The sequence below is a fragment of the Wyeomyia smithii genome, chromosome 2, assembly GCF_029784165.1.
Source record: "Wyeomyia smithii strain HCP4-BCI-WySm-NY-G18 chromosome 2, ASM2978416v1, whole genome shotgun sequence".
Lineage (NCBI taxonomy): Eukaryota > Metazoa > Arthropoda > Insecta > Diptera > Culicidae > Wyeomyia > Wyeomyia smithii.
This window is the reverse complement of record NC_073695.1, coordinates 101,257,292-101,281,538: the sequence shown is the minus strand read 5'-3', so window position 1 is coordinate 101,281,538 and position 24,247 is coordinate 101,257,292. Positions and strand designations below refer to the sequence as shown.

General features: G+C 35.5%; 1 protein-coding gene across 5 annotated transcripts in view; it reads right to left on the bottom strand.

The window, feature by feature from the left end:
* LOC129725983 (nuclear hormone receptor FTZ-F1-like) overlaps positions 1-24,247 on the bottom strand; it is a 341,425-nt gene that overhangs the window by 249,941 nt on the left and 67,237 nt on the right. The gene's annotated exons all lie outside the window — the stretch shown is intronic.

Here is a 24,247-nt window from a genome sequence, read left to right as displayed (position 1 = left end):
GATTGTTTATAACTTTAGTTGTCGTTAATCAATCGCTTAAATCGTGTGTACTTCAGTAGATAATCTAATGAAGAACCTACAGTTAAAATTTCAAGTCAATCGGATGTGAACTTTTTCAGTTCTACTGCTCGCCGATTTTGAAAACATGGTTTTGAGAAAAACGCGTTAAAAGTTTCAAAGTGCTATACATCTTAAGAATCGCAATAACAAAGCCCTAATAATTTTTTTACCTTCAGTCAGCTATCCCTGCGCCGTAAAATTGTCCTTCCTGGGTTTTATTTCCCACTTCTTCCTTTTTGTCATCTGATGTATGGCTGCCCCTAGCTTCTTTCGCGATGTTGGACATGCGATGCTTAGCGACTTTGACACAGTTGGCGCCCGATCCCACGCAAAACTCAAACTTGTCACTCATATTTAAATACTTTTGAATATAACTCACAGTTAAAAAGTATAGAAAAACTCAAACAAAGAATGTACACAACGAGAACGGCTGATCGACTAAACAAATGGAAATTGTGAGTAAACACGTTCTGTAGAGACGCTATAGCGGTCGAAATTTGATGCAGAGACCTCTATACTTCAAATTCGAAACAGGATAACGATCGTAGGTAACTTCTGCTAGTTTACAAAGCCTCGAAATAAACAGAAAAACGAGCATCGCCAAATTAAACGAAAAACGTGATTTTGGAGTATAAAAGTTGTTCGGTAAAAATTGATTTAAACGAACTTAGAGTTTAGATCTGTACTTGTATGTTTGAAGAAATTAGTACAAACCCGTATATATTTTGAAAGCTCTATCTTTTATCTTTCCAAAACTACTAAAACATTGAAAATCGGTTGAGAAATGACCGAGTTAAAAAAAAATTCGTGGAGGTCTAATAAACGCTAAAATTTTGTGGGTGTTTGAAAAATTTCCCGTATGAGCGAATGTTACTCTCAACAAGATCTACAACCCACACTAGGTCACTTCAGAAGTTCTGAATCGCTGTAGCATAGTGTTATCAAAAAAAGAGTTTTTATGGATATCCAAGCAACTCGCAACACTTATGGTCAAAATTGTTTTATTTTATGAATTCCATGTTTCATTGCTTCAAATTGAATCATCCAGAATGTACAAAATAGAAATAGAAATTGTAAGCAAATCAGAGCAAATTTGTCGTTATTTCTTAAAAATGCCGTAAATCGAGTTTTACTGAAATTTAATTTTTCAAACGAGAAAATAACATATCTGGCACTATTACTGCTCAAAATTGATATATTTTTTTCGGGGTGATGAATATTTTTCGTGTAAAATTAGTAGCCATAATTAAAAGAAAATAAATATTTTGAGGACAACTGGCGCTCTAATAAAAAAGAGGTTCCCACAAAGCGAGGAATGCATGATGACCTTATTATTAAATTGAATGGATAATGGAAACCACGTAGAAGCTCTTCACATAGACTTAAGCAAGGCATTCAATTGCATAGACATTCCAACGCTACTCTTCAAATTGCAAAAGTTTGGGCTTGAACCAGAATTCCTGGAGTGGCTTGAATCATATTAAGCTAGACGTAACAAATAGTTGAATTTGGCTGACAAAACTTAAATCCGAATCTAGTCACTACTGGTGTTCCCCGAGGCTCTGACTTAGGAACTCTTCTTTTCATCTTGTACGTTAACGACATTTCCTCTATTCTCAAAATAACTAAAAGTGTTGATTTATGCCGACTATATGGTGCTCTTTTTGGGAATAAAAAATGCCTTTTTCATTCAATTCAATCAATGCATTCTATAATGAAATACACATATTCTACACATGGTGTAGAAAAAGCATACTAAAGCTAAATGTAAAAAAATGCATCATTCTATCGAAAAAGAACAACACCGATCATCACAACATCATTAGGAAACCAAAAAATAACATGCAGGTTCCATAAAACGCCTTTGTTACAGCCTTCAGGATAAGAAGCAATTTATACTGTATGTAATATCTCAACTTGAACTTAAACATTTTTTTAGCTCAAAACGCAGTTGTACCGCTTATTAAATGAGAAATGGTCTGTAACTAATCATTGTATTAGAATATTGTACATTGTCTTTTTCTGATTGACGAAATCTTAAATTATATTATACAAAGAATTCCTAAATGTTTCAATTAAATTGGAGAAGATCTTTGACACGTTTGTATTTTTTGCACACTTAGGATGGAATGTATATTGGAACTATGCATAAATCTAGCCGTCACTATTACAAATAGTTAGGATTGACGGATATTTTATTTCCTGTTTCAAGAGTATGGCTGAGATAGCCCAAAATAAGTATGCTTGTAAACTAAAATGCGAAAGAACTTAATAACGGATGTGTTTATGGAGTTGATTATTATGAGCTTTTTTGTTTTAAGTGACTATCTAAACCTTTTGAAAGCGTTAGAACACAAATGGTCATTTGACACGGAAACACTCTTTGAACAAAATAATACGTGTTGATTTAATATTCAAAAATTTCATACGAAATAAAAATTACATACTGTATTGAGCCAATTTAAGCCCAGGAGTAAGCCCGTCCAAAAATACTTATGACCTGTTGAAACCAAACTAATTTGTAAGCCAATTTTTCTCTAAGTTGACACGTAACATGGAATCGAAGGTTTTCTATCATGATGAAAATTAATTTGTTGTGAATAATGAAACAAAAAAAAAGAGTTCAGCGGTAGCGAAAATAGATCCCACTCTGAATGGGCAATTCTGTTTGACATGCCGCGAATTGCGGTGCTCTACACTTTCAGTACCAGTAAGCAGCACCAGCAGTGTTGTCATTGATCATAAAAGCGTGCAAAAATGCTCAACCACCAAAAAGTCCTTATCTGCGTGGCCTGTACCTACTGCACAGACCAGACACATTTCGCAACTACTCCAATTTACCCACAAATAAAAGCCTGACCATAATTGCTAATAACGAAGCACTGCAATGTGCACTTTACCTATCGCTGCCGAGAGTAATACTCAACTGTGGGGTTGATCAACACCACATCGGCCATCTTCTTCGTCTAGGCTAATTGGGCGCATCTTGTTGGCTGCCTAAAATTGATCAGTATGTCTTCAGTGAAATACGGTTGCCACAGAGCTAATCAGCCTGCGGCTGCTATTTAGGCAATCGACGGTGAAGCGAAGCAAAAAATAAAGGCACGCTGTTCAATTTGCGTCTGTTGAGAGAGGCTCTTTTGTGGTTGTGCCACGAGGAGAATTTACAACGGCCAGTGAATATCCTTCGGTTTTATCTCGCATTTTTAGATGCTGCTGTAGATCGGAAACCTTCGCATGAAAGTTTCATTTCTACTAAGGCTTAAGCGTTTGTCAAAACTGCTGTCATAACATTTCAGCGTGTGCGTAAACCGTGAGATGAGATGCAAACAGCCGTTGCTTGCGCGAAACAGACGAAAAACAAAACTATTTAAAACAGCTCTCGCACACCAACAATAGCGTGGCGACGATTAACGATGAGGGAGAAAACTATACAAACAGAGATTATGTATGCGTTGATGATGGAGCCAGTGGTTGTACCTGGGGGAAGTAGCAGCAGCAACAGCAGCAGCAGACGGTGTTGCATAATTTAGAAATACTTAATGTTTTAATTGAGCTTGACCTCAATTTTTTGCGCACGACACAAGCCGCCACCGTCATCGCGCCTCACCCTATGCCACCGGTGCGTGGCCACAGCCACTAGTGGAGCTTCTCGGTCGCTAGTCACCACCACCGCACTGCGCTGCGCTAGGTTTGCGGTTGAGTGTGCGTTTTGCACTTTTAACGCTCGTTTTGCTCTTGCATTTAATGCGTTTAATGGAAATGGAGTCTGAGTTTCACTGCGTACCCCGTTTTTGTCCACCCATTGTCTAATATGCCGCACTCACTGTAGTAGTAACTGTGCGGGTCGACCGGGTGTATATAGAACTTTACTGGCTGGTGATTTGCGCGACTAAGGTCTCTACTCTGCCATGTAAATCTCCGCTATATCTCTAAATAAACGTCGTTTTGTATGATTTCGTGAAGCGTTGACGACATAGCTTTTCGTTTGCAAGGTTTGTACTGTTTTCAGAGTCGAATATTTTAAACGTTTTTTGGGCACTTGCTATAAAAGAACTAGAAATGAAAAAAGCGCCACTAATTATAAATTTGTATCATTTGCATAATATGGCTCACATAAGAAATCTATGGAGCATAACAATCTGATTGCCAAAGAACGATGCCATATGGAAGAATGCCAGTACCAAAATGTTGATGGCCATAAATGACTAGTAATAAATGTAATTTCGTAAAATTCATTAAAAAAATAAGCAGCTAGCAGGGTGAAGCTTGACCAATGAAAAAATTGATCTTTATTTCGTAATATTATTTCTATTCATATATTTATATTAAATTTATCTGAAATATTTGTAACTCGAAATGCTAAAAACATTCAGTTATGCATATTACTCGCGTTCTCTTCGGCAGTTTATATGAGAATCCGACAATCATGATATTAATTTTTCTGATCACTTGGTATAGAGTCGTAATGAAATCATTGTATGCATTATCAGCTGATTCGGAAGAACTGAAAATAAATTATGGTTTCCTTCACCCCGCCCTCCGAGCGCACAGCTATGATGAAGAATATATATTCATATCCACAAATTCTTCATGAGAAGTTTATTCAAGTACATACGCTTTCAGGAAGTGCTAAATGGGTTAGTATCTAGAAATTTGAACGCGCTATTTTTAAACAAACTTCCCTAAGACAAACAGTTGAATATTAAGCAAAAGCACAACAACTCGTAACCTCGGCACAGTTACGCTTTCACTTCCTCGAACAATGCTTACGAAAAAAGTACATTTGACGACAGCTCGTATTATCATTCAGAATCAGTGGAAAAAAATTTCCTTTCTTCATCGCGTTGAAATTTTTGCTTCTCGACTAAACTTTCATAAGCGTAAACAGCAGCAGCAAACAACCTACTGCTAACTTCACTCCACCAATTGTCGCCGCTGTTGTTGAAATGTTTCGTTTCGCTTTGCCTCAAATTCAAAACAGAACTTTCCAGTTCCGGCATGCGGTGATGCTTTCGCGCATCGTGCACACGTTAGTCAGCGGCAGTGCTTCGGGGAATTCTTCAAGAAATGAATGTCGTTGCAATTTTCTGGCTACCACAGCGAGCACTGACGACTTCCAGGTGAAACAAACATTCAACCACAAAACATAAACGCTTGGTAAAAGTTCTTCCGAAGAGAAGAGAAAGGCCGCAGCGAAATGAGCAATTGTTATTTTTCCTGTTTTGGAACGGTATCCGCTATTTGTGCCCTTCGGCGGGAAATGCAACGGTAAAAAGCAAACGAAATGTTTTCCTCGTAAGTAAGCAAAAACGGAGTTCCACTCCGAGTCAGTGGCAATATTTGTTGCGTATTTCGTCCTCAAAACGATTCAAGTCAAGGTAAATTGGTTGAGTCACCGGCTAGCCGACTGCTGGGCGAGCTTGTCGGATTCTTGGTCATGAGAGAAACTATAGTACGTGTCCGGCTAAATTTATTGTATATGGAGTACGAAAATGCATTAAAGAGTCTGCCCGAGAACTCTACTAGAAAACTCATAGCTTCTTCATCGTGGTATCAAAGAAAGTATATGAGTTTTTACAAATATTTCTGGATAATGAATTTCTGCGAATTTTTCACATCACCGTACATAACAATATAGGGATATCATTTTTGAGCCTTTTTCGGAAGCTCGAAAAAATAACTTTAAATTATTAAATTTAACTTGAACTTCGTGTAAAAACAGTTACCGTATTGCATAAACGCGTAAATTTCAATTGAATTATATATAATTATAATTGAGTTATAATTAAAATTATAACTAGTGCTGGGACTTTTAAGCGGATATATTCGTGATACGGTTATCCGAAGCTCGGATCACGGACTCCGATTAACGTTTGTTATCAGGAAAATCCGTTGATACTAATATAACTCTAACATGAAAAACACGAATTATTCCACCTAGAGGTTAGACCTAGCCTTTCTCGATCGCACTATATAATTTGTTGAAAAAAATTTGCTAGGAAAAAATTCAAATTTCGAAAAAAATACATCCCGATAATTTTAACTGGATTCATAGCACAATTATACCAAACATTTTGAGCTAACCATTCACTCGCACACGAACATACATTCAAACATACAAACATGAGAAAAATGAGTGAGTTTGAACAGTCTTTGGAATATGTGTTCTTTCAAAACGTGATTTCACATTTTCATACATAACGGAAAAAGTTACAGTTCGATCACAATAAAATTCAATAGGATCTTATGAGGTAACTAGACCTTCCATACGACACTAAATTTGTTAAAATCGTCCCAGTCATCTCTGAGAAAAATGAATGAGTTTTAACAGCCTCCGAAAAACGTTTCTTTTAATAACTTTCGTTTTAAATATCATTAGTTAAGGATTTTCAAGGCAGTTTTTTCATTTGACACCGGTTTTGTGAAAAATGGTTTCGTATTTTGGGAGATAATGAAGAATTACAATGCAATAAAATTCCATAGCATCCTATTGGGCCACTAGACCTTTCATTTGCAACTGATTTTGTGAAAACCGCTTCAGCCATCTCTGAGAAAAGTGAGTGAGCTTAAGCAGTCTTTAGAATATGTTTCATTTTATAACGTGATTTCTCATGTTTATAAATAATGGACAAAGTTATAGTCCGATTACAATAAAATTCAATAGCAACCTTTCACTTGACACTAGTTTTGTGAAAATCGGTTCAGCGATCCCTGAGCAAAATGAGTGAGTTTGAACAGCCTCTGGATAACTCTTCTTTACATAACTTCTGAACCATAAGTTTAATTATTACGAAAAAATTAAGGGTTTTGCAGACAGCCCGCTCATTTGACAGCAATTTTATTGGAATCGGTTGTGTGGCTTCTGAGATATTGGTGTTTCGTCATTTTCACATTTTGATACATAACCTCTAAACTAAGAATCCGATTACAATGAAATCTAATAGCAACCTATGGGGCAACTAGACCTTTCGTTTGCAATTAATGTCATGAAAACCGGTCCAGCCATCTCTGAGAAAAGTGAGTGAGAAAAAAAGTTGCAGCACACGCACACACACACGAATTTTGCGAATTCGTTTTTGCCTTTCTCGTAGAAAGGTATAGCAATCACTTGCAAAACCGAAGATATAAAAGTGCTCCAAAGGGCCGAATGGCATATATCACTCGACTCAGTTCGACAAGCTGAGCATTTTCTGTATGTGTGTGTGTATGTGCATATTTTTATTCTCACTCACTTTTCTCAGAGATGGCTGGACCGATTTTCATAAAATTAATTGGAAATGAAAGGTCTTGTTGACGGTACATTACAGACGAAGTTACGTCTGTAATGTACCGAAATGTGAAAATCACGAAACTTCATTATCTCAGAAACTACACAACCGATTTGATCAATACTATTATCAGATGAGCGGGCTAGTTAAGGGTTAACTGATGAATTGTGATTGAACACGTGGTTTTGAAGTTTGGCTGCCATATACGTTTCGATTTCATTTGATTATAATCGAACTTAAGCTACCGTTTTGTATTAAATTGTGAATAAAACAACGAAAGTCTATTATCTCAAAGATAACACGACTTATTTGAACATTACTAGTGTCATACGATCGAGTCATCTCTCAAACTTACAAATAACAAACTTCATAACAATTTGATATGGTCGGTGTTAAGTCAGACCGGACCAAGTCGCAAAATTGGAGAAAACGAGTTAATGATTGCATTAAGTCAAGATTTACTTAAATTACATCACACAACAACCAGAGTTGATTTATCTCTCAAATAGCAAAACTATTTGACATATTTTGACGTAGGACTACGTCTTTGTTTTCTATACTAGATTACACTTTGTGAAAATGAAAATGAAACTGGCAAATGTTGCGTCAGATTTCCAACAGTTATAGCAAGCGAACTACTTAATGCATCTTAGTCATTTATATGTCGGTGGATAGATAAAATGTGTAACAATTTTTTGATATTATGTTCAACATTGTTGCTTGACTGCTTAATGGTGGAAAAAGGTGAAAAGTTCCAAGGTCAAGCTTTCCCATACATTTCCCTTGTTCTTGGCTTGCTTTCCAAGCACAGATAACAATAACATGGACGAAATAAATTCCACTGTCTACATATTTTGACTCAACAAAGTGTTTTGGTTTGTTTGTCTTTGTCTAAGCTGCGTGGCCACGCCTTAATGGTAAAAATCTACGCTGAACTCGATACAAAAGACTGCGTGTGGAAAATTCAGCTTCAGTTTAGTTTGTTCCACAATAACAAGTGCGGTGCAGCTGTTAAAGCTGAGCGACATTGAGAAACGAGAGCTGCATACGAGTCAACTTCCAGGCACCGCGGAGCATGTTACCTGTATTCTGCACACGGCAGCAACAGTTACGTACGCTGCAGAATATTTTGCTGGCACAGCTGCTGGAGGGCACAGCGGAGAGCAAATTTTATACGCGGCCAACAAAATAATCGATGCTACCAGTGGTGGTGTGATTATCAGCGTTCTATAGCATACATTTCGAGCTGAAGATTATCGAATCGGTTCTTTTTAGAACTATAAATGCTTGAAGATAAGAGTTACGAGAATTTTCACAACTACTCCTAGTGTGAAATGTCCATCTATTTCTCAATAATCATTTTTACAATAACGACCAGGGCGCACCAAAGATAAACGGTAGTGTTGCCTATGAATAGTTTATCACAACAAGACATAACCCTCATTTCAAAAAATTTCACTGCTAAATTGAGTGATTTTCCGGTTTAATTGTATGTTTGTGCCCACTCGAACACCGTTATCAGTCAAACATAAGAAACGAAAATTAGTTAATCTAAGAACCAGAGTGATTTTCGCATCTGGAAAGCAAAAACTTTCTTTTGATGCTTATGAAAATCACTCAGTAGTATTGAAGATGTATTGGTTTGTTTCTCTTTCTTTCTATAAGCTACGTGGCCAAGCCTTAATGGTAAAAATCTACGCTGAACTCGATACAAAAGACTGCGTGTGGAAAATTCAGCTTCAGTTTAGTTTGTTCCACAATAACGAGTGCGGTGCAGCTGTTAAAGCTGAGCGACATTGAGAAACGAGAGCTGCATACGAGTCAACTTCCAGGCACTGCGGAACATGTTACACCTTTATTTTGCATACGGCAGCAACAGTTACCATCGTTCGATGCAGGATATTTTGCTGGCACAGCTACTGGAGGGCACAGCGGAGAGCAAATTTTATGCACGGCCAACCAAATATTCATGGTGCGATTATCAGCGTTCTGTAGCACGAATTTCTAACTGAATAATATGGAATCGGTTCTTTTCAGAACTATAGATGCTTGAAGATAAGAGTTATGAGAATTTTCGCAACTACTACTAGTGTAAAATTTTCATGTATTCATGCATCGTTAGTTTTGAAATAACGACTATCAAAAATAAACGGTAGTGTTACCTATGAACAGTTTAGCGCAGCATATAATAATATTCAGTTTAGCATATATTATATATTTAGTCCTACGTCACCATTTCATACAACCCCTAGGGCTGTATACCTTGTAGTATTTTTTCTGAATGATCAAAGAAAAGCAATCTTAGTGTGCAGTCAGAACGAACCAAGTGTTAGGTTATTGGTAACTACAACCCAGTCACATGTTGGTAAAAATCAGAAAATAGACGAATATTCAAGCGATTTTTTGGATTTCTCTTTAATAGGGGATACTTTCTTCATCATTCATTGGAATCATGTATGTTTTACACACAGCAATGTACTTGAATGTATTTTTTTGACGAATTTCGCTATCGCTACGCTGATTATATATCATGCTCTATAGTATTCAGACAGAGTGGACCATGTGCCAAGCAGAAATAAGTTGTAATTACCGGAATTATTTGCATTGGTTTAAAGTCAGCATAAGTTGATTTCAAAGCTGCCAGGTACCTTATAAAAAAGTTCCAGAGCCCGTTAGACAAACGAGTATACTTTACCAGTAAATGAACAAAGTGTTAATGGTCCACTAAGATTGAACATAAAACTAGAAAATGGTAGTCTTCATTGTGAGCTACACAAAAAAAATTATTTTAAAAACAAGTTCCCGTTATAACAGTGATTCTGACCTTAAGAATAACGATTCTACCAAGGAATCATATCCTAAAAAGGTTGATAATAAAGTGAGAGAGGATAATTGCGAAAACATTCAATGAATTTGTTCAATTACATTTTATATAGCTGGTATTATTCGTGGTGCTGAAGAAGCGGAAAATAAAATTTTAAAACTTTTTAACTGTTCGATTGATTGGCTATAAATATTTTTTCAATGGATCGGTCACAATGAACCAACTCATTACATATCATTCTTTTGTTCAGTCAGAGTGGACCAACTTCTCCTAGTTCAGTTAAGTTACCCGTCATTGTCGAATTCATAACGCTGTTTTTCTTAATTGCCACTTTACATGATACAGTCAAAGAGTTACTCTGGTTCATAATACCAAAATTACGCGGCAATATGGAAATCTTCGAAATTTACAGAGTAGTAAATTTCAAACTCGTTTTTCTCGAAATAACCAAAATGTCACTTGGTCCGGTCTGACTTAACACCGACCATATGTGGCCCAAAAGTAATGGAAAGAAAAGAAATTCAAAAACTATTTGAAACTATACCTGCTTTGATCGATATGTGGCCTCAACATAATTTAAATGTGGTATCATACTATTTGAACGTTCCCGGTATCGCTCGTGATTTTTTTTTTTTTTTTTTATTCTCGCTTATTTTCCGTCGGTCTAGTTCCGCCACTGTTGTGGCCAATCACCGACGCCCAGGGAGGCGACTCCACACCCAGGACCCTAACTCACGACCCGTTTATTAACGGACCGGCGCCAACGGCTTTACTTCCTCATGCGATGGAAGGCGTGATCCCAGAGATTTTTCGCCTCAGAAAATCTCCCGGTGTCGGCTAGGATTGAATCTAGACCAGTTGGGTTGGTTGTGAGTGGATCACGTCACCTCACAACCATCGACACCTATGTCGGCGGTGGGATTCGAACCCAGGCGTCGAGCGTGATTGGCGGAGACGTTACCAACCACACTAGGCCCCCGCTCATATCGCTCGTGATAAAATTGTTCGAAATTAAAAGTCATTTCGCTATTTCTTAAGCACTAACATAACGTCAAATTTCATATTTTATACTTCAATTACAACATCAATATTTTAGAACCCAAAGAGTGAATATACATTTATTGGATTGAAGCGTTCATGTAAATCTGTTTTTACAAATAAAAGTTTGAATGAGTAAGGCTGGGTCTGACCGCTAGGTGGATTAATTTAGGTTTCATGGTTATTGATTATGCGAAAAGTGTGTCTCATGTTTTTTTAAAAGAACTTAAATTCAAAGAGATCTATCCATTAAATGCTTTCCATTGAGAAAAATTTTAACTTTAAACTTTTTATATGATAAAAAAATCCGATGAAATTACAAAAAAAGTTTACAGAAAATTGATAACTGTTGACAGATTGACAAATTTCATCTCTCAACAAAATACTATGAAATTTAGAGACTCTTCATCACACCCATGTGAATTTTCATCACTTTTAAGATAAACCTCAGAAACTTCTTTACAGTACGTGTGCTCTCAAAAAATCACAAAAAAAGCTATGTTTGTTGCTAAAATGATGAGAAAAATATAAATTTTGGTCAGTCCCACGTTACAAATAAATGCAAAACAGGCTCAGAGCTAAAAATAACTAGTAGAAAATTATAGTAACTTTCATTGAAAGACCAATTGAGGTGTACTAATCGGAACAACCACAACCTTATTTCATATAAAAGTATTCTGCTACATATATTTCCATATGTATTCATATATTGGTTTTCCAGCGTCTACTGTGTTTTACTCAGTTGTACGTTTTTGGCAGTGTGACTCTTATGCGTTTATGGGCAGTGTACTGTGATGGAAAATTCCCTTTTTTGTTGGTTACCTGTTTGAACTTCATATGTCAAACTCAAACATCACCAATTCCAGTTTATTTCAAATAAGAACTTAAACAAAAACGGGGCGCTTTTAAGAAAAAAAACTATTATTTTGAAGAAAAAAAAAATTATTATAATCAGGAACCAACATACACAGCAAAGATATATGAGAAAGCTAGGTTATATGAGATTTTCTGATAATGTTGAAATGAATACGGGTCATTCCATGTCAAGTGTCCGAGGAAATGCATCGACCATCTCCGATTTCGACCAAAATTTGTGAGTCGATGTATTTCGAGCCGGAACTTATAAGTACAAAGTGTTGTACCGATTGGTGGACCCATCGGCCAATGGGACTGCCTCCGCTTTTTGCGAATTTAGCAAAACACCTTTTTTATTTTGTGAATATCTCGGGACCCTGAAGAGCTACAGGTGCTATTGACATATCATTTTGAAGGGTTTTAGATGTAGAATCGAACTACGTGATCATTTTTTTCTGCAGTGTTGCCAACATTGCATTTTTTTCGATTCAAAACTTCATTTGCAATTTCCTCAAAATACCCCCCCACCCTTCGATTTTGATTTTGACCACGCCAATGTGTTTAGCAGACGATTTTACATAGGAATCACTTATCAGCAAAAAACTAAATGTAGCGTTCCGGAGATACAGCATTTTCAAAATTGCAAGATTTTGGATTTTGTCTACGCACGAAAGTGCTTCTACATAAATTGCTGCTATCCTTATGGTATCCTAGCAGGCGTTTGTGTAATCGAAGAGTCGTTCCTTAGAGGAGCATCCGTTAATGATATAACGCGAAAAATCCCGCTCTAGAATCATTTTCACGAAATGTTACAGGAGAGTTTTGGCTACACTTTTCGTATTTAAATTCAAACTGTTTTTTGTCAAATGTAGACTTTTGTCCATGATTCGAATTTGAAACCAACTTGTGACATTGTTATTAAAGTGAAAAAAAGCTGATTTCAGATTTCATTTCATAATTTTGCATATTTACATTCAAGACCACATGTTCAAACAAATCTCCGAACGCATCCAAAATATTTTATCATAACCGAATATCTTAATTTGCTCATATCATAGCACGTCATAGAGCAAGTAACTCTATCATAACATTTATCCGCCTATGTTCTTCTTCTTATTCTTATTCTTACCCAGGATTAGAGCAGAGGTGGATTTTTCTGTTCTGTTTATTTGACACAGGCTTCGCAGCCACTGATTCCTACTGATAATAACAGTCTTCTCCCGAGCCGGGAATCGAACATGCAACGACTAGCAGTTTTGTGACGAAATTTGACTAGGGGGAGGCTAGGGGGTCAAGCCAAGCTACGTAGCAAATATGAAATCAAAATATTTGGATTTATTCTAATTATTTTTTTTCACGGCTTTGTTTGTTTATGGTCACTTTTAATTCTTTGTTTTGTCTTATTCGTTTATGATTCCATGTATGTTTTTAGTAAATAAAGTTTGCAAAAAAAGTCATTGGGGTGAGGTGAGGGTGGGGGGCGTGGTGAGGAGTTTGAGGTCTGACTTTATGACGAAATGCTACGGTGGAAGAGGGGGAAGGGGGTAAAAAAATTAAAAAAAAAACTACGTCATTTATGCATGCTCCCTTAGTAGCTAGTAAACCTCATCACGTAAGCTGCTGTGATAACCAATACCGTTTTCCAGCGACACAAATTTGTTTTAAATACAATCCAATCAAACACACCATCTTCAAGAATGAAATGACTGCACCCATGATGAGACACATTGTTTACAATTTTGAAATCATAGCAAACTTTAAATCAGGAAAGAACATGACCGTTCGCCTGTTAGGAAACGGTTTTAAATTGAGAGAGGATAATTTATACAATGTGATAAACCAATAAAATGAAGATTCATGTGAAAAGTGTAGCCAAAACTCTCCTGTAACTTTTCGTGAAAATGATTCTAGAACGGGATTTTTTGCGTTATATCATTAACGGATGCTCCTCTAAGGAACGACTCTTCGATTACACAAACGCACGCTAGGATAGCATAAGGATAGCAGCAATTCATGTAGAAGCACTTTCGTGCGTAGACAAAATCCAAAATCTTGCAATTTTGAAAATGCTGTATCTTTGGAACGCTACATTTTGTTTTTTGCTGATAAGTGATTCCTATGTAAAATCGTCTGCTAAACACATTGGCGTGGTCAAAATCAAAATCGAAGGGGGGATATTTTGAGGAAATTACAAATTAAGTTATGAATCGAAAAAAATGCAATGTTGACAACACTGCAGAAAAAAATTGATCGCGTAGTTCGATTCTACATCTAAAACGCTTCAAAATGATATGTCAATACTACATGTAGCTCTTCAGGGTCCCGAGATATTCACAAAATAAAAAAGGTGTTTTGCTAAATTCGTAAAAAGTGGAGGCAGTCCCATTGGCCGATGGGTCCACCAATCGGTACAACACTTTGTACTTATGAGTTCCGGCTCGAAATACATCGACTCACAAGTTTTGGTCGAAATCGGAGATGGTCGATGCATTTCCTCGGACACTTGACATGGAATGACCCATATACATATTTAAATAACCAAAAACGGCAAATATATCATGAGTCCAGTAAAATTATTCCATTTCTCTTATTCCATTTGTATAGCCTTCTCAAAATTTTTCATAAACAATATCATAGGCTCAAATAGTAAAATATAAGCATTTTTACGTTCCAACTCTTGAGTAAACAATATAATATTACTCAAAAAATTCAACATTATGTTGTTTGGTTTCGATTTTTTGGGAATTAGTTATAGACCGAGTGTCATTTGAAATTCATGAGGCTCCAAGATTAATGTGATTCGTGTTTGCCAACAATGGTTTAACGTAGATGACTTGAAAGTTAATTCAATCTGCGAATCATTATGACGAACAGGATCAAAAATAAAATTTTAGGAAATATTCGAAAATTTGGTGTTGGAAATTTAACCCTTTCTTTACTGATTTCGGTTTTCGGTTTTTCTGAAAAGCCGCGTAAAGTCTGAAATCTTCTAATGGAATCGTAGCAAACTAATGTTACTGTATTCAAGGTTTCATTGTTCCAAATCAGAGTCTCTAGTGTTCATTGCATACAATTAGTTGATTGGATTTTTTGTAAATCAGATTAACAAAAATTTTTGCATTACGTATTTGGAATTTTCGAATCCTTACACTCTAGAAGACATAGTAATAATTGTTATGCAACTCCTTTTGAATTTCATGATACGGATTTTTTAATCGGTAAATATTAGAAGATTCAATGAATGCTGATTATAATCTCAAATAGAAAGATCGACAGAGTTTTGGGTTGTCGCGCGGTCTTTTTTCTGGTATCGAATGCATAATTTTCATCGAACGCGATATACTATAACCTGCTCCATGCAACGAAGAGCCAATTCCAATTTACCTTTAAATTTAATTTAATATTGGGAATTTGAGCCCAAAAAGCAACTTTTCCATTTTAAGACATTACTATTGGTAAAGTTCAAATTTTTATTTTTATTTTCAGCCTCCCCTGGAAATCAATTTTTTGAAATATATTCAACAACACTCGAAAGAAAATTGTTTATATTTGGTGATATTAGTATTAGCCTGTAGTATTTTTTTTGTGCAAGCAACATGTATTTGACAAGGTACAAGCATATCATTCTTGTTGAAAAAGCACCAAAAATTTCTCGTATTGTGTCAAAGTCAGAATTAACTCTATATCTTCGAAAACCTAATCAATAATACTTACGTTATTTTAATAAATGGTTTTGTCTTATTTAACTTTGAATAAATCAAATCTTTGGTATGGTTCTTACTTCCAAAATAATATAGACGCCCTAACAAAAGTTCATTAATTGGCAAACATAAGAAGATATGTCTAACAAAATTATTAACAAGTTCCAGCAAAAAAACCATAACAATCAACAATTCCATTTTTATTTTGTGCTTGACAATTTTTTTCATTCACCTACAATTACATTCGCTGTATTACGAAGACAGCTAATATACGTTTATTATGGTAAAGCTTTGAATAATAATATATCATCTAACCATTTTGAAATATAAAAGGAGATTCGAGTGAATCTTAGTAAATAAACCAAAAATTCACAAGCATTCGCAGGCTCTTACTCTTCTATTAATGTGTATATGTGGAATTTACTCTTTCGATACTATCCGGTCACGATTATTTAGTGAATATCGAAGATAAAATTGAATAAATATCCGTTGCAAAATTCACAACTCTTGTGGAATAGTTTATGGTAATCATATTTATGAGATAAACTTTCAATCACCATCAACAGCAGCATTGCAGTTTTTCCTCGATTGCACACGAATAAAAATGAACGAACAAAAGTGTACCACTGCAATAAGAATAGCACCGCTGCAGTACGAATAGAAGTGTACCGTTAAAATCTACGAATAGAAGAGTACCGCTGCAATCATAGACGACGAGAGACCTGCGGTTCTTTACTCCACTGGTACTGTTGCTTTTACCACCATGTTTTCTTTCAAGACATCAGTTTTCATGAGGTTTTGAAAGCAGGTTTAGAAATTGTTAAGGATTGGAGATTGTTTCAAACTTTTCGGAAAACTTTTACCTTCGAGACATCATTTTAGTCTAAGCTCATGGAAGCAAAAATAAATTGACCTATTGGGACGGGAAGATTCTGTCAATTTTTATTTTCATATTGATACAGAGAATATCACAGGGAACGGATGGTGTCCATTCACGTCGTCTGTGCTAGGAATACTCGCATGTAATTGGTTCATTGTTCGCGTAAGTTTTCCTGTAACTTTTTATCAATTTTCACCGTTGAGCAGTGAAGTAATAATGATAACTAGCGTTTTATAAAATTGTTACACATTTTATCTATCCAACAACATATTGGTTATTATTATGTATCGTGTGGTTATGCTGCTATTAACGTTTGAAATCTGACGCAACATTTGCCAGTTTCATTTCCAATTTTACAGAATGCATCCCAGTATTGTAAACAAAGACGTAGTCCCACGTCAAAAAACAGGGAGATAATTTAGTGAAGCGGGCAATGTATGTAGTTTGCGAGAATGCGAAAATGAACGGGAATAGAAGGTGTGACTTAAGGCTTGAAAAAAATTTCCCTCGTCCAGACGGGACTCGAACCCGCGATCACAACGGAGATCCGGCAACTATAGTTAAAATGTAAGTCATATGAAAAAATTAAATTAGTTCGTAAAGAGATAATTGTAAAACAATCACGTTCATCTTGATAATGTAACTATATTCAACATATTCGTACAACGGAACTTTTTCTAATGGACTAATCACGCCGTAATCTTTAGTTTTTTATTACGAGCTGAATTTCGGAACCCTACAATTTCATCATCCTATCAGTAACGGCTGCTAGCGAATTCATACATTCATACATCAGCTCGTAGATCAAATGTGCCAGATATCCTGCTTTAGAAATTAGGTTATATGTGTAACCTTTGTTTCGACAACCAGATACAAAAACTGACAGTAGCCGCAATTTGTCAGACAAAGGGAAGTAATTTCCCTAACCGGCCAAAAGTCTCAGTGGTAGTCCCTTCAACTGCCTGAATCGTATGTTCGCACGGCGCGTACAGCCTCATAAAACCACCGTACATGCGTTGCATAACCATCCGAACACCAGTCGATTCGAAGAGACTGTCCAAATCGGATTTCATGTCATGCGTGCCCGACAACAAGACCATCCGTTCCGTCAGCACAGCAAGGCGCTCGGTGCGGTCGATTTTCGTCGGAAGGGACTAATCGAACAGGCGGTCCTGGGCTGAAAAAAAGTTTGTATGTTATAACCTCATCAACGCTGTCAATCAGACACGTAAATCAGGTTTCCAGTCACACGCGCTAGCAGAGCCGCACCAGCCAAAATGGCACGATGGTCTCGCCAGTGCAAAGATTTGATGACAGTGGGCAGTGGTTGTGTCACCTTATTCTGAAATCAATCTTCAGCTTCACATGGACTAAAAAACAGTTTTTCTCAAAATTTAAATACGATTGTCACAAATTATCATCAGTGGTTTCATCTTGGAAAACAGTTTCGCGGTTCGGAAAGACAGTTGTAATGTCATACAGCCATTGCCCATAGCAAGCACCTTCATAAAACTTTTGACGCGTAGAGTAGCAGCTTGGCAAATATCCGAAAAGTGTCGTCATCAACGCTGCTGGCCATATACACACTTGACAACACTCAAACCAACAAGCCAGACAATGGTTAATGATCACGATCAAGCGACATCGCGAACAAAAAAGGCCAATGCGGACGCGTGTAGCATTATTGGCTACACAAGATGTGTTCCAAGCCGTATACTTACATATAAGTAGTCCAAAACTCAACTGAAAAGTTTTCACTTTTCGACCTTTGTTTATTTTGTTCCGCAAACGGAGTTCATTAAGAAGAGAAGAAAAAAACCAAAAAGAAAAAGAGAGGCAGATCAGCGATACTCCGCTTTTAGCTCCCATGGTCACCAGCATCGGCTGACGGGAAAGAGGATGTCTGGGGAATCGAACCAAGTCACAGCTGCGAATTTGGGGCTCCCTTCCGTGCATGCTGGTACCGACCGGTAACTGGGAGAAACAGAAACGACTAACCGCCGCGGTTCGCCGAAATGAAAGTGAAACTTTGGCTGCTTGTGCCGCGTGTACGAACGTCACACTATGAGTAGTTTTCGTTTAATACCGTCCCACGTGAGCGCTGACAGTTTTTGTTTTTTTTTATCACTTTTTGATGATGTGCGAGTTAAGCCCAGCGGATTACACGGGCTTGTTTTGCAGTTTATGTAATTTTTGAAAATCATCGGTGTTTTTTATTTTTAGGCTTGTGAAATACAAATGAAAAGAAGGGATTGTATGGCGGATATTGTTCGATTTTTGCTTCATTGAAAGATATACAGAAAAATAATAAATCAAATCTCTAGAAACTCATTTTATATCTATTACAATTGAACAAAATATAGCAAGTAAGGGTAGGTACGATAACTTGCTTCGAAACTTGGACCTTTGTTTAATCGAGACACTGTTTGAAAGCAGATAATTTTAACATCATGAACTCTGGCGGTTAGGTATACTGCCGTTACAATCATAGTTGTCCCATGTTCTACACAAACCTTATGCACGCTGGGACAACTATGCTTGGAAGGGCAGAATAGGTTTGAACATTTGGCATTTCGTCAAATAACTAGACTTTTAGCTCTTTCAAACGCGACTAAGAACAATCGAATCGGTTCAGCTGATGCTGAGTAAATCGAGATATGATGGTCGTAAGAATGAAAATATTCACACATACACATACTTCCGCACACATACATACCTCATTCGATTTTCGAAGCAGGATTATTTGGTACCTATAGTTTCAGGTATGTATGCACTCAATGAAAAAAATAAATTTGGGGCAAAATTAAGTTGTTTCTTGGCCAAAACAAATTCAAATGTTGTATGTGTGGAAAACCACACACCAGGGTAAACAGCGTAAGTTTTTTTTAGGATGCAATGAAGGTTAAATGTCATAAATGTCATGAATGTCATAAAGGTCATGAATATCATAAATGTCATTAATGACATTAATGTTATAAATGTCATAAATGTTATAAATGAGCCGTTGAGAGCAAAAGTGGTACATGTGCCATTTTTACACTTTTTGGGTTTTATGCATAAATTGATGCAGAACGCAATAACGTACTAGAATATCCAAGAAAAACCGAGATCTGATAACCGTAACCAAAGTTATAGCCAGAACAATTTTTGGTAATTAACATAATCACCATTTCGTTGAGAGCAAAAGTGGTACATGTCCAGTCTGTGCATATTAGATGAATTGTAAGTCGAAGATCTTAGGATATAGAACAATCATGTCTTCAGCAAAGTTGGTCAAGTGATTGAGTACTTTCAGATGAAGATCTATCTGTTTTGGAATTTTCTCACTACGTGGCGCTAGTGTACCCGTAACTATTTTGTAACAGAAAGAGTTTTATCTATTTCAGTATCAACTCGTATGCTGTGGCCAATATAGAAGATAACTCTCTGAGGTCTGTGATATAGATATATATTTACACACTGGACCCAGGTTTGGCTTTAGGCAGGCCGCCGATAGCCTTCCGGAAGTAACAGGAATACCGTAATTGAGGTCAATTTTCTAAAGTGATTCTAGAGCTTCCTAATTTTTTCGAAACTGCTTCTGCGGGATTGACTAGAAACGAAATGATTTCACCGAAAGATCCAGAACTAGCGTAAAATGTCAATTTTTTACAGTGTTCCTAAAGTTTCCTGTTTTTTTTTTTCGAGACCAATTCTAGAAATAAAATGATCTTTTAACGAAATATGCTCCAAGATGGCCACCACGTGAACCACCGGTACTACCATAAAAGAGATTAATTTTTAAGAACAGTCCCACTTTTTTTCTAAACCACTCCCAGACGAAAATAAATGATCTCATGATAGAATGTTACTGAAATTTACCATCAAATAGCCCTCTAAAAGATCCGGAATTACCGTTAATTTTGAAAAACAGGTCCTAGTCCCATCTGGATACGGTGTATATTTTTCCAAGGCTGTATCATATTTTCAGTTCACTCATTTGTCGCTCCTATAACTACATACACTGTCTGCTTTAATGAAGAGGTCCTAGTATTTTTCGTGTTTTTTTTTCGAAACTATCACATGCAAAAATATACCATAATATTAAAGAAAAACAGAGATCTGATAACTTATACCAGAGTTATAGCCAAAATAATTTTCAGTTTTCCTCTTCTACGGTATTTCTGGATTCGGAGGGCAACCGGTAGTCTACCGAAAGTTGAACCTGGGTCCATCGTGTAGTTATTATCGACCAAATAGCAATTCTAAAGATACCAGGGTATTTTCCTTTAAATTGGCCCCAGTCGATCTAGATTATTTAAAATGTCTTCTGTTACATATACACTAGCGCCACAAAGTGTCAGAATTCCTTAACAAACAGATCATCATTCTATAGTACTCAATCACTTGAACAACTCTGCTGAAGACATGAATGTTCTATGTTTTAAGATTAGCGAGCAAATGCATCCTTCATGCTTAGACTGGACATGTACCACTTTTGCTCTCAACGTTTTCTGGTGGTCATTATTTTTCCCATAGAACAAAAGTGGTATATGTTTTTCCATTGAAGTTTGTGTAAGTTTCTCAACCAGAACTCGTTATCCTTTCATGTATCGTCTTTTGACACCTTTCCAGCAATGATTTAGTGCAGTTATGTTGGGAAAAATTGTAGAAAATAATTTACTATTAGAGTGTTTACGTTTATCGCGTCTCCTGAAAAATTTACTCAATGGCACATGTACCACTTTTGTTCTCAACGGCTCAAATGTCAAATGTCATGAAAGTCACAAGTGTCATAAATGTCATAAATGCCATAAATGTCATCAATGTCATGAACGTCATAAAAGTCATAAATATCCTAACTGTCATAAATGTCTTAAATATCTTAAATGCCGTAAATGTCATAAATGCCACAAATGCCACATTGTCACGAACGTAATAAATGTCAAAAACGTCAAAAGAATGTTGAAAATGTTAGAATATTTAAATGTTGAAATATTGAAATGTTGAAATGTTTAAAGGTTTAAATGTTTAAATGTTTAAATGTTGAAATGTTGAAATGTTTAAAAGTTTAAATGTTTAAATGTTTAAATGTTGAAACGTAGAAATAATGAAATGTTGAAATGTTGAAATGTTTAAAAGTTTAAATGTTCAAATGTTTAAATGTTTAAATGTTTGAATGTTCAAACGTTCAAATGTTCAAATGTTTAAATGTTTAAATGTTTAAATGTTTAAATGTTTGAATGTTTAAATGTTTAAATGTTTAAATGTTTAATTGTTTAAATGTTTAAATGTTTAAATGTTTAAATGTTTAAATGTTTAAATGTTTAAATGTTTAAATGTTTAAATGGTTAAATGTTTAAATGTTTAAATGTTTAAATGTTTTAATGTTTAAATGTTTAAATGTTTGAATGTTTAAATGTTTAAATGTTTAAATGTTTAAATGTTTAAATGTTTAAATGTTTAAATGTTTAAATGTTTAAATGTTTAAATTTTCAATTGTAAAATGTTAAAATGTAAAAAATGTTAAAATGTGAAAAATGTGAGAAATACAGGGTGTTTGGTAGCTCACTTAAAATCCTTAAAAGGGTGATACAGAACCCTATTAGATGAAAAAAATTTTTCTCCTTTTTTCTGGTCAAAATTCAACTACTTCAGAGTTATTCACTTTTTCAGTTTTCGGTTATTTCTGCCTTTAATGTAGTCTAGCATAAGAAGTGTGATAGCTAGCTCAGATCTGTTGGTTTCGTTGGAAAGCTGAGAAAATTTCGTAATCAATAGTGTCTTAAAAACGTCCAACTAGAGGAATTAAGAAGCACTTAGAAAGGAATAAATGTGAAATCAAATGTTTTTTGAGAACTAAACTGCAATTTTATGTCTGAAATGTGTGATAAACATGGATTTTGTAGTTAACTAAATTAAATATTGAAGTCTACTCTACAAGTTGTTCTTTGACATCAAGCATCTAACTCTATTAGTTTAGCCGATATTTCACTTTAAAAACAAAAAAAAACCGCGTTAAAGGCAAACATAACCTGAAACTAAAAAAGTGAATAACTCTGCAGTAGTTGAATTTTGACTATATGCGTAGAAGGATTTTTTTCATCTAACAGGGTCCTCTATCATCCCTTAAAGGATTTTAAGTGAGCTACCTAACACCCTGTATTTAAAATGGTGAAAATATTAAAAATGTTAAAACTGCTAAAATTGTTAAAAATGTTGAAAAAGTCAAAAATGTTCAAAATGGTAAAAATTTCAATAACGTAAAAAATGATTAGAATGGTAAAACTTTTGACAATGTTAAAAATGTTAATGTTAAAATTGTTAAAAATGGTAAAAATTTCAAAAATATTGAAAATGTTCAAAATTTTAAAAATTCTGAATATGTTAAAGATGCTAAAAATGTTAATATTGTTAATAATGTTAAATGTTAAAATTTTAAAAATTTTAAAAATGTTAAAAATGTTAAAAATGTTAAAAATGCTAAAAATGTTAAAAATGTTAGAAATGTTAAAAATATCGTTTTGATCCGAAGGTTCATTCAGAAATGACGTAACGAAATGTAGTCAGCTTATAAAGGAACTGATGAACTAACCGTTTTTTTTCTTTCAGCGGTTTGACTGATTTGAGTCCTTTTGGTGCTAGATACGTTTGTTAGGATTTGGAAGGGTAGATTTTTATTCAAAGATATACTTAAAATTAAATGATAATTTCCAAAGGTACGTTGAAAAAACAAAAACAAAACAAAACTTGTGGAAACGCCTAGTACATTGCAGTATTTTGGAGGTAACCAATTGAAGAATATTATGCGTAGTGTACAAAAACAATCTTGAAAAATACATTTGGATTATCTCAGCAATGGATGTATTGATTTGATTTCCTTGGCTGCAATTGGAAGGGCTTGAAGGTCATTAGGTCATCATCGGACATTTGTTTGATCCAATGGTTCATGCAAAAGTTACAAAACAAAACGTGTTTACATGATATGAGACCAATTAAACATGCTATGATAGCAATTGAACAAAAAAAAAATCCTAACATCGGTTTGACCAAATGAAGCAAATGTTCGTAAGAATATTCTGAAATCTATGCTAATCAAAGTAAGCAAAGCCTTGGTGCTACATTCCGATTCGTTCATTATACACAGACTTCGCAGTCAAATGTTTAGTGTAAAGGACAATTGCAGGGTTAGCGCTACGATCCTACTAACACTAACAGTTTTTCCCGAGCCGAGATTCAAACCCACGGCGACTGGCTTGTTAGACCATCTCGGGAGATCCATTCTGAATTTATTTCAATATACCTAAAAGTGCGAGTATACTTGTCTTGCAGTAGACATTAAACTGTGTAAATGTTTTGAACACTGCTCAACCAGGCTGTGCAAACACTAAATAGGTACTTTTAGCATTAGCGTATTCGTAACCCATATGTGTGAAAATTCTCACACTGGGATGAAACAAATAAACACATACTTTAACACATGTCCCACGTAGCCTTTTGATTGATTTGATTTTGATGCGAATTACAAGAATGCACCTTTATACATTTCTAAAATCAGTCAAACCGATGATAAAAATCAATTAGTTTATCAGTTCCCATGTAAATTGATCACCTTTTGTTACGTCATTTTTTAATGAAC